Source organism: Loxodonta africana, chromosome 13 (genome assembly GCF_030014295.1).
Source record: "Loxodonta africana isolate mLoxAfr1 chromosome 13, mLoxAfr1.hap2, whole genome shotgun sequence".
Taxonomy (NCBI): Eukaryota; Metazoa; Chordata; class Mammalia; order Proboscidea; family Elephantidae; genus Loxodonta; species Loxodonta africana.
The window spans coordinates 56217739-56227973 of record NC_087354.1 but is presented as its reverse complement, the minus strand read 5'-3'; the positions used below and the strand labels follow the sequence as shown (position 1 = coordinate 56227973).

Here is a 10235-nt window from a genome sequence, read left to right as displayed (position 1 = left end):
TTTTCACATCAGAGGCTGAGAACATGCCTTCCCAACTTCGTCTGCAGCTCCAGCACTAGCATGCCACCTAGACACCTCAGTGGACCTGAGGAGGAGTCGGCTGCTGAGGTTCTGTGAAGTTCTCCTTCTTGATAAAAAGAGACACATATGAGGAAACATTGCCATTTTTGCCTTTGGAAATGGTTATGTGGTAACTGGATGTCTGCAGCAGCAGCAGCAGCAGCAGCAGCCATTTTGTGACAATGAGAGAACAAGCCTGGGGATGACAGACTACGTACTGGAGAATGCAGAGCATCAAGATGGAAAGAGCCCGCGTAATCAGTACCTTTGTTGAACTCCTGACTTAACCTTCTCCTGGTGGCACAGTGGTTAAGATCTTGGCTGCTGATCAAAAGATCTGCAGTTCGAATCTACCAGCCACTTCTTGGAAACCCTGTGGGGTAGTTCTACTCTCTCCTATAGCGTCGTTATGAGTCAGAATCGACTCTATGGCAATAGGTTTGGTTTTTTGGTCTTTCTGCAACAGCTACCTTTCGATTTCTTTTTATGTGAGATAGTAAATGGTCTTTTATTTAAGTCACTTTCAGAGACGTTTCCTGTATTTGCAGCTAAAATAATCCCAGATAGATCTGAAATTCAACTTCCTTGTTATGTTGTTGCTCTGGCTATTTGTAAGATTAATTTTACTCATCTAGCATCTTTCTCTGACTGAGACTTTGGCTTGACTAGTAGCTACAGTGTGGTAGAGGCATACTGGGTTGTGGCCTTCTATATAGTACATGAAAGAATTTTGGAGACCCTGGTGGAGTAGTGGTTAAGAGCTATGGCTGCTAACCAAAAGGTCGGCAGTTCAAATCCACCAGGCGCTCCTTGGAAACTCTATGGGGTAGTTCTACTCTGTCCTATAGGGTTGCTATGAGTCGGAATTGACTTAATGGCAATGGGTCAATATAATTTTTGCAAGCCAGTCTCAACTGATTCTTCCACTGCCCATGCTAATATTGATTCTGTTTTATAGATCTGATAAGCAGGGTGGAGTGTGCTGTGGAGACTATACAGAGAGGAGTATTAAAGTGATTATTAGAATCCTATGTCCCTGACTGAGCTCTGCTGTTAAAATTTCTGGTCTCATGATATGGCATTCTGTTTTAGGTAGTTAAAAATACCCCTCAAAATACAATGACATGATTGAAGAATATCCTCTTCACTCAAAGCATGCTGGGAATTCCTGTTTCAGTTAATTGGAGATATATGTGTGCATCCAGGGTTGAATAGATTGCAAAGGCCCCTATTCATCTTTATTTCAGCTAAACTGACCCAGGGGATTTTTTTTTTTTTTTTTAAGTTTGCATGTAAAAAGGTGCACTTAGTACACATTTTCAATGCGTTTCTATGCATTAGGACCACAGTGACCATCATTGCAAATTTACTCCTTGGAATCTGATGAAGAATCTCATTTTTCAGATATGACTAGCAAATATCATTTTTAAGGTTCTTGTTCTGAGAACCCAGGCCAACACATAAAGGCTTTGCCTTTGCCAAATAAGACTGTTAAACATTCTTCATTTCAATGAATACAATTCAATAAATGTCCTAAATGCTTTCAGAAAGAGTTTGCTACAAGAGAGATATTATGTAGAGTGGCAACATTACTAATTATTTTAGTCTTGTTCGTGCTTCCAATTATTCTTTAAAATGAAATTTATAGTCAGCATATGATCCCGAACAAATTAAGAAAAGCAATAAAAAGATGTTGAAATTCACAATAGCAAAAGGCAATCATTTTAGTATGTTTATATCCAGGTGAACAGTAATTAGAGAAACAAATCTATTTTAAGAGTTCTGATGTAAAATTAGAAAGAAAATGATTCAATTATAGTAGATGATTTTCCAGGGATATGATAAACCAGCAACAGGTAATAAGATAAGCAGAAAAGACAGACAGCATCTCCCAGATATGACCATTTTCCACATTTCAGAAACGGAAGGCAACCTTGGAGTGACTGATTGTGGAGGTTAACTGAATTACAGATGAAACAATTATGTTTTATAATATAAGCTTACCCTCTTAAGGTTGGAAATTACTAAAGTATACGAATATACATTAAAAAATTTTTCTGCATTACAAAGATACAACATCCAGTTTTTAACAATTAAAAATACAGGTAAATATAATCCCATTACTTGAAGATAACCATGTTTTGATGTATATTCTTTGACCTTTCTTTATAACCTTATGCAGATCTTTTCTTTTGCTGGACCTGCAATCCATGGTTCAGCTGTCTTTGGCTATAAGGGCTGGCTTGCTGGTTACCAGATGACCTTTGACAGTGCCAAATCAAAGCTGACAAGGAATAATTTTGCAGTGGGCTGCAGGATAGGGGACTTCCAGATACACACTAATGTCAAGGATGAGACAGAATTTGGAGGAATAATTTATTAGGAAGTATGTGAAGATCTTGACATTTCAGTAAACCTTGCTTGGACATCAGGTACCAACTGCTCTCGTTTTGGCATTACCAGTTGGAGCCCGCTGCTTTCATTTCTGCAAAAGTCAACAACCCTAGTTTAATTGGAGAAGGCCACGCTCAGACCCTGAGGCCTGGTGTGAAGCTTACACTGCCTGCTGTGGTAGACAGGAAGAGCATTAATGCTGGGGGCCACAAACTTGGGCTTGCTCTGGAGTTGGAGGCTTAATCCGGCTGAAGAAACCTCTGTGAAGCTATTTTAGAAGATTTGGCCTTAGTGTTTATTATTTCCATTGTGACCAGCAGGCTTTTTCTCCCCCAAGAATGTGATCAAAACAAAGGATGATCTAAACAAGAGCTGTATTTTAAATATTTAGACAGTTACTTGTTAGCTGCTTTCTAGTCGAATTGGTTATCTATCCAGTTACCAATGCTACAGTCATGCAGCCACCTATACGTTATTTAGATGTATTTAACTGATAAATGTGCTACCCACAGTAATCAAAGAGACCTTTACGAAAACTGGAAAAAAAAAATACATATCTCATATATGTTATGCTGAAAGGAGCCTGGTGGTGCAGTGGTTAAGTGCTCGGCTGCTAAACAAAAGGTTCATGGTTTGAACCCACCAGCTACCCCTCAGAAGAAAGATGTAGCAGTCTGCTTCCATAAAGATTGTTTTCGTTGTTGTTGTTAGGTGCCATCGAGTCAGTTCCGACTCATAGCGACCCAATGCACAACAGAATGAAACACTGCCCGGTCCTGAGCCATCCTTACAATCGTTGTTACGCTTCAGATCATTGTTGCAGCCACTGTGTCAATCTAACTCTTTGAATGTCTTCCTCTTTTCCGCTGACCCTGTACTCTGCCAAGCATGATGTCCTTCTCCAGGGACTGATCTTTCCTGACAACATGTCCAAAGCATGTAAGATGCAGTCTTGCCATTTCTTGCTTCTAAAGAGCATTCTGGTTGTACTTCTTCCAAGAAAGATTTGTTCTTTTGTCAGTCCGTGGTATATTCAATATTCTTCGCCAACACCACAATTCAAAGGCATCAATTCTTCTTCTGTCTTCCTTATTCATTGTCCAGCTTTCACATGCATATAATGCGATTGAAAATACCACGGCTTGGGTCAGGTGCACCTTAGTCTTCAAGGTGACATCTTTGCTCTTCAACACTTTAAAGAGATCCTTTGCAGCAGATTTACCCAATGCAATGAGTCTTGATTTCTTGACTGCTGGTTCCATGGCTGTTGATTGTGGATCCAAGTAAAATGAAACCCTTGACAACTTCAATCTTTTCTCCGTTTATCGTGATGTTGCTCATTGGTCCAGTTGTGAGGATTTTTGTTGTATGTTGAGGTGCAATCCATACTGAAGGCTGTGGTCTTTGATCTTCATTAGTAAGTGCTTCAAGTCCTCTTCACTTTCAGCAAGCAAGGTTGTGTCATCTGCATCACACAACATGTTAATGAGTCTTCCTCCAATCCTGATGGCCCGTTCTTCTTCATATAGTCCAGCTTCTCGTATTATTTGCTCAGCATACAGATTGAATAGGTATGGTGAAAGGATACAACCCTGACGCACACCTTTCCTGACTTTAAGCCAATCAGTATCCCCTTGTTCTGTCCGAACAACTGCCTTTTCATTTATGTAAAGGTTCCTCATGAGCACAATTAAGTGTTCTAGAATTCCCGTCCTTCGCAATGTTATCCATAATTTGTTATGATCCACACAGTCAAATGCCTTTGCATAGTCAATAAAACACAGGTAAACATCCTTCTGGTATTCTCTGCTTTCAGCCGGGATCCATCTGACATCAGCAATGATATCCCTGGTTCCACATCCTCTTCTGAATCCGGCCTGAATTTCTTGCAGTTCCCTGTCAATATACTGCTGCAGCCATTTTGGAATGATCTTCAGCAAAATTTGACTTGCATGTCATATTAATGATATTGTTCTATAATTTCCACATTCAGTTGGATCACCTTTCTTGGGAATATGCATAAATATGGATCTCTTCCAGTCAGTTGGCCAGGAAGCTGTCTTCCATATTTCTTGGCATAGACGAGTGAGCACCTCCAGCGCTGCATCTGTTTGTTGAAACATCTCAGTTGACATTCCATCAATTCCTGGAGCCTTGTTTTTTGCCAATGCCTTCAGAGTAGCTAGGACTTCTTCCTTCAGTACCATCGGTTCCTGATCATATGCCACCTCCTGAAATGGTTGAACATCGACTAATTCTATTTTGGTATAATGACTGTGTATTCCTTCCATCTTCTTTTGATGCTTCCTGTGTCATTTAATATCTTCCCCACAGAATCCTTCACTATTCCAACTCGAGGCTTGAATTTTTTCTTCAGTTCTTTCAGCTTTAGAAACGCTGAATATGTTCTTCCCTTTTGGTTTTCCATCACCAGCTCTTTGCACATGTCATTATAACACTTTGTCTTCTCGGGATGCCCTTTGAAATCTTCTGTTCAGTTCTTTTACTTCATCAATTCTTCCTTTTGCTTTAGCTGCTCGAAGTTCGAGAGCACGTTTCAGAATCTCCTCTGACATCCATAAAGATTACAGCCTTGGAAACCCTATAGGGCAGTTAAACTCTGTCATATAGGGTCTCTGTGAGTCAGAATCAACTTAAGGGCAATGGGTACAGTGCAGTATGGTATGATGTACAACTTCTTCTATAACATGGGATTATATTTTCATATTGTTTTATATTCTGAGTTTATTGTGAAATAATCTCAAACTTGCAGAAATTTTGCAAGCACAGTACGAAGAACTCCCCCAAAGCCTTTATCCAACGATCGTATTCACATTTTGGCAAATGTCCCAATAATGTTCTTTACAAAAAGGTCCAATGTTGCTCTTAATTGTCATGAGTCTTTAGTCATTTTCCTTCTGAATTGTTTACTTTCTAAGTGTTTCAGTGCTTGCTTGACCTTCATGACCCTGACATGTTTGAAGATTACAGGCTACTTGTTTTGTAGACTGCTTTCGGTTTGTTTTTGCCTCATGTTTCCTCATGATGGGATTTAGTTCGCACGTCTTTAGCAGGAATATTGCAGAATGGAAGCTGTGCTCTCTCACTCCAGCCTATAGGGCGGCACACCATTTTGATTTGTCCAGTACTGATGATATTCACTTTGATAGTTAGGTGGTATCCGCCACATTTTTTCATTGTAAAGTTAGTTGTTTTTCTTTGGAATTAGTAAATATCCAAATTTTTACACAATCTGTTAATATTTACTGTTCATTTTTTTTTTTTTAGAAGTGAGATTGCTGGGTGAAAGGCATGCATATTTTTAATGCTCTCAATTTATAGTGCCACATTTTGTAGTCAAGCAAAGTGTTATTGATTGGAATTATATGGAATTTGTGATTGCTCCTCCCTGGCCTGGGCTGAAACTGAACTTTGTACTGGCTAAAAATGTGGCAATTACATTCTAAAATGGGGAAATATAGAAGAAATGTGTACCTACTCTATAGAGCAAATGGTTTTCAAACCCCTTCCAAACACATTCATCTGTTCAGGATATAATTTCTGAATACCAACCTCGTTCAAGACAGTTTGTTGAGCACTAAGATGACATAAGGCTGCATTAGATGGCAATTCCTTTCTCAAGGAGTAACGTTGTTGTTGTTGTTAGGTGCTGTCAAGGCGGTTCTGACTCATAGCAACCCTATATAATAGAATGAAACATTGCCAGGTCCTGTGCCATCCTCACAATCATTGTTATGCTTCAGCCCATCGTTGCAGCCACTATGTCAATCCATCGCGTTGAGGGTCTTCCTCTTTTTTGCTGACCGTCTACTTTACCAAGCATGATGTCCTTCTCCAGGAACTGGTCCCTCCTGATAACATGTCCAAAGTATGTGAGAAGTAGTCTTGCCTTTCTTGCTTCTAAGGAGCATTCTGGTTGTACTTCTTTCAAGACAGATTTATTCATTCTTTTGGGAGTCCATGGTATATTCAATATTCTTTGGCAACACCACAATTCAAAGGTATCAATTCTTTGGTCTTTCTTATTCATTGTCCAGCTTTAACATGCATATGAAACTATTAAAAACACCAGATCTTGGGTCAGGCTCACCTTAGTCTTTAAGATGACATCTTCGTTTTTTTAACACTTTAAAGAGGTCTTTTACAGCAGATTTCCCCAATGCAATGCGCCTTTTGATTTCTTGACTGCTGCTTCCTTTGGTGTTGATTGTGGATCCAAGTAAAATGAAACCCTTGACAACTTCAATCTTTTCTCTGTTTCTCATGATGTATCAGGAGTAGCATGGAAACCACTAAATGAGCAAATCACAAATCCTTAATTTATTCATCAAAGGAAGGCCCTTTAGAAAGTCTGTTTGGCAAGACTTCATTAAGAATTAATTTCTACTATTTAAAAATTACTTTCAAAGGCAATTTAAAGAAGTCTGTATTTGAGACTCATTGATTCAGAAAAACTTCTCCTTTACACTCCACTGTACTTTCCTTATCAGAATACCATGCAGCACATTTGCTATTATTAAAAAAAAAAAAAAAATTACCTAGAGAATAATTATGAATCTAGATTTTAAAAAAAAACTTATTTTCCAAATTCTAGGCCAGTCTAAACACTTTTTGTTTTTAAAGGGAACATGGACTCAGTATGAATACATATTTTAGCCTAGGTGCAGAAACCGGCCTTTTTAAAGGTGTACTCATCTGAGCCTGGGTGGCACAAAGTGTGTTGCAGTTGGCTGCTAACATAAACGTTGGTGGTTTAAACCCATCCAGACAGGCCTGGTGAGTTGCTTTCATAAAGATTGCAGCCAAGAAAACCCTATGGAGCAGTTTTACTCTGTAACATGTGGGGTCGCCATGAGACGGAATCAACTCCATGGCAAAGTGTTTTTTGTTTTTTTTGCAGGTGGACTAAACTTAAAGATGCAGAAAACATTCTAATTTGGGACTTCTTTGTGAGGCGAGGAGGCAGAATGATGCATTCACTGGCTTTACTGTAGTGGGTACCCGCTATTCCTGAGACACTGAGCCAGACTCTGGACATACCATGATATGTGAGCATGATTCTGCCCCCCAAAAAGTGGGAAACAAGAAAGTGAACAGGTTAATCAGCAAAAACCTACTTTCACTAAGTTAAAAAAATGAGAATATTAATTCATGTTTTTTAGCCCTAAGCGAACTTGAAATCAGAAAGTCTTAGGTATCTAGTTCAGTGCTCTCCATTCTGATAAGCCAAGCAATAGGCCAAGGAGAGGAGGGAAGTTCCATGTTCTAGAGCAAATCCTAAAAGGGCTGAAGTCATTGGCGAATGGGTTGGCTTCTCTAAGCATAACGGCCGTAAGCATGAAGTCACCGTGTGGTTAATCTTCTAATACTTCTTCTGTCTTTCCCCACCCTGCAGACTTTCTGAAACTTTTTCATGATATTGGCTCTGAGGGACTCTCGTGGGCACACTGACTCAGTTCTGGGAGTCCTGCTGAGTCTTGGCTTGGGGATAAGAGAGTCCTGGACTGGGGTTCCAGTCTTTGGAAAGGTCTCTGCATTCCTCTAATGAGTAGCAGTGTTCTGTTTCTGCTGAGCCTCATTTATCATTCCCAAGAAAAATCTCTTGAAGACAGACAGATTGTCTTTGAGGAACCATATTGCAGTCTCTGTTGACGATAGGCTCTAATACTGCAGTGGTCCTCTGACCATCCTTCCAGGCTCACTATAGTTCTTTAAATGCTTAAAGGATGTTTTCTAGGTTTTAAGGGCTTGGAAATATGGTGACAGACTCATTTTAATCTGAGTGCATGGAACACCAGGTTGAGATTCTGAGCTTTACCTGGACTTCATGGGAAGAGGGTGCTGTGGCTGGTTGCTGCTGTCTGAAGTGGCTTGGAAGAGGATGCCACATATCTTCCATCCACAACTCAGAGACCCCTTTATGATGCCTCCAATCCTTTTGTTTTATTTGGACTAAGGACAGGGCATGAATAACTAAACGTAACAACCAGTGGTTCTTTAATGCTATTTTGAACGTCTATGTCACTCTGACCACACCACAATGGTGACAGTGGTATGTTCAATTCTTTGGAGAGCTTTGTCAACCACACTTGCTCTTTAAAGTCTGATTTCAGTGGCTCCCCACACTTATACTCCATGTGCCTTTTCTTCGGGTGTACCTCATACAGCCGGGAGTGGGGAGGAGAGGATATCTACCTTCATATGATCCAAACAAGACATTAACTGAGGAAAAATGTCCCATCACTGTCAATGGAATGAATATTCTATCAAAGTAGCTCTTTCATCCTCCAGTATTGAGATTAACGTCACCTGCTGAACATGGTAAAATTTATTTTGGTGGCCTGTGACCACCATCTATCAGGACCCGACCCCTATCTATATAAAACAATAAGCATGATCTTAAGGCACTCTTAGGGGCTGTCTAAGAGATGTATATTTGCTGACATACAACCTGACTGAAGCCAAACACCATTACCCCCGTGACTGATTGGAGGGCAGCCATAACTGAACAGTTTTATTTCCCTCCAGCAGCTGAGCTCCCTGACCACGAGAGCTGAGCTGACACGGCATTTCAAGTCCTGTTACCAGCTCAATGGTTCTCTTGTAAAAAAAAGCACCTCTTCATTTAGCCTCTCCATCTTGATCATTACTGATGGGCTATCAATAATTTCAAGTTGGTCGAGCAGTTGGCTGAAGGTTAAATAAATTCTGCCTGGCTGTTTGCAGGGTTGAACCCGAGCGGAAGGATTCCAATTTGGAGCGTTTTTCTTGCAAGTCCTCCTTGGAAACGTTTCTAGAATCAAGCTAAACCAAGAAATTCAGTTTTGGAGGCCCGAGTACTTTCTGTGAGCAGAAGCCGCAAGAACCCTGATCTTAGCAAAAATGGCTTTTTCTGTATTTTAGATTTTCTTCAGAGTAATTTCAAATGCAAAGAAGCCATGGAATTCGTTCTTGGCAGGGCAATTCTCCATACACTAAAGCACTATATTGGATATTGGTGTTTGTTTTCTAAAAGAACAAAATTATATTTTTAGGATGTTCTGCCAATAGAGGGTGTATCACAAATGACAGTCATGTCAGATAGGGTTTTCAGTTACTTTACTACTCACAGCACTAAATAAAGAATCGGGAGGTGATTCTATTTTGCGAATTTGCACAAAATAGTTCAGCAAAAAGAAGAAAATAAAAATCATCATTGAAGTTAACTGTTCTCAACATTTTGTTCTGTATCTTTCTAGTTTTTTTTAATGTATATATATTTAAAATTGTGTCTTTTACCAAGATGTATTTTTACTGAATATAATCTTTTGCAGCTGTTTTGTATCGACTGTTAAAATTAAAGAAGCACCAAAAACCAAACCCACTGTCATGGAGTTGATCTCTGACTCGTAGCGTTCCTATACGACAGAGTAGAACTGCCCAGTAGAGTTTCCAAGGAGCGCCTGGTGGATTCAAACTGCCCACCTCTTGATTAGCAGCGGCAGCACTTAACCACTACACTACCAGGGTTTCCAACAAGCTTATGCAAATTTCCAAAGAATTTTTTAAGTTATATGTTTTTTGGCATTGCTTTTTTTACATACAATAAAAGAGTTAACTTCCTTTTGAGTAGTTGAGAAAGCACTTTTGATGTATCTCATGTGATTCTCATACCCTTGGAGGGCTGCAGGGCTGATGGCATCCCTGGTTTACAGATGCATCTTAGATGGCCACTTGCTAGTGAAGAAACTCATAATTTTGAAGCAGCTTGATTGAGTGAA

At 39.7% G+C, this 10235-nt stretch overlaps 1 pseudogene; it reads left to right on the top strand.

Annotated features, from left to right (window-relative positions):
- The first annotated feature begins 2190 nt into the window (after window positions 1-2190).
- On the top strand, window positions 2191-2850 carry LOC135233048 (voltage-dependent anion-selective channel protein 2-like; annotated as a pseudogene).
- The last annotated feature ends 7385 nt before the right edge of the window (window positions 2851-10235 follow it).